This window comes from Alexandromys fortis, unplaced genomic scaffold, assembly GCF_014885135.2.
Source record: "Alexandromys fortis isolate MF-2015 unplaced genomic scaffold, M_Fortis_MF-2015_v1.1 scaffold_368, whole genome shotgun sequence".
Taxonomy (NCBI): Eukaryota; Metazoa; Chordata; class Mammalia; order Rodentia; family Cricetidae; genus Alexandromys; species Alexandromys fortis.
Genome location: NW_026068243.1, coordinates 6,782 through 8,709, shown reverse-complemented (window position 1 = coordinate 8,709; position 1,928 = coordinate 6,782).

The window sequence follows — 1,928 nt, the reverse complement described above, 5'->3', positions numbered from 1 at the left end:
TGTTAGTAATGCAGATTTAAGAGGAGGGATAAGGAAATGCTTGCACGTGTTGGTTAAGCCTCTTGGTTTGCCTTCCCAGGTCAACTTGTTTGGATCTATGATCACCTGGAAAACAGATTAGTAAGGCATACCTCCTGGTGTGTCTCAGGATTAACTGAGGGTGGGTTTGGATCCCAGAAAAACTAAAAAGGGAACAGGAAGCTGGGCTTTGTGTCACTTGCCTTTAATCCCAGTGCTTGGGGGACAGAGGTGGAGGGAATCTCCTAGTTCAAGGCCAGCCAGGTCTCCAAAATGAGTTCCCAGACAATCAGTGGTAAACAAAGAAACCCAGTATCAAAAAAAAAAGGGGAGGGGAGCGGTAGGAAAAAGTCAGCACTATATCAGACACATAGTAAATTCTCTAAACCCTCATAGGTGGGCCTATTTTTCTATCGAACCACAGCCATTTTGTCTTCTGGCCCTTCTCATTGATTGAATTCTAGACATATTTTCTTCCAAACTCTAGTAATAGTCCTCCCTGATGTGGCACATAAAGACTAAGGTTTACAACTAAGTATCTTCTACCTTAGATGACCTCTTTTCTGGTTACCTTTGTTAACACAGGATGCAGCCACATTATCAAGGTCACACTCTGGAAACATACTGTTTCAAAGTGTTCATCACAGCCATGACTTGACTATTCTGGTCACAGCACAGCTGTGCCTTGCTCCAAAGAGGAAACAGGCATTGTTTTGAATTTGACAGACTCAAGGTTCTTTTTAAAGACTTTTATTTGTTTATTTTAATTAAAATATGAATACATTATTTCTTTCCTCCTTCCAACCCCTCACATATTCCCACCCCTCAGTCCCTTCCAAATCCATGGCCACTTGGCCGCGTTCTGTTTCACTACATTTATTACATATACATAAGTAGAAAAATCTTGTATGTACATCATTTTAAGGCTAACTATTTGGCATTGGACAACCAGTTAGGGATTCATCCTGGGAGAGACAAACTCTCCTTTTCTCTGCAGTCACTGGTTGCCTGGAGTCTTTGCTTAGGGTTGACAACCCATGCAAACTTGCCCTTCTGAGTTACCAAATCTATCATGGTTCATGTTCAGGTCCTCTTTTGGCCGTCACAATATGTGACATCATGAGAGAACTTTCCTGTCATTCTGGGAGACACAGTCTCATATCAGACTTCCTATTCCACTGGTTCTGACAAGCTTTCTGATTCCTCGTGTTCCCTGAGTCTTGGATGCAGGAGATGTATTGTAGGTAGACCCACCTAGGAGGCGTCAGAACTCTGTATTTGAGCAGTGTGTAATTTTCTGTGATTGTCTCTGTCTAAGGCAAGGGCAGAGCCTTTCGAGAGGAGATGGAGCTACATGTTCCTGTCCACAAGGCACATTTCTCAATGGCAAATTTAAGAAAGCTCAGTCTAGCTTGGAACTGGAAAGACCTGAACATTGTCCTTGTTTGTACACAAAGGAGATTTCACTTGGCTCATGTTCTTGCAGAAGGATAGCACGAAACTCTGAGGACAGCAGCTGTCTTCATTTAGATGGTGAGATACAGTCTTCAGCTAAAGCTGAATCTAATACACACCAGAAATTCGTCCAATAAAAAAATGGACCATTTCTTTCTCCTGATGGAGAAGAGATCTCCCCAAGGTCAGGAAAGTGTAGGATGAAGAGGACCCAGGGAGCATCTGTGCTGAGAGGCCACAAGGGGAAAGGCACCGAACAGTGGTGCTTTTTGACTTTGAGCCTTATAGCCACTGTCCTGAAATAGAAGCAGGAGTTTGGATTTCCTTGTAGCAGAAGAAGAGCTGGGACCTCAGGCTGCTGAGCTGAACACAGGGAGAAAAGGGAGGCTGGACAGTTCTAACATCCGTGGGGCCATCCCCTGAGATCAAGGCAACTGTGCCTTCTGTGAAAAAAA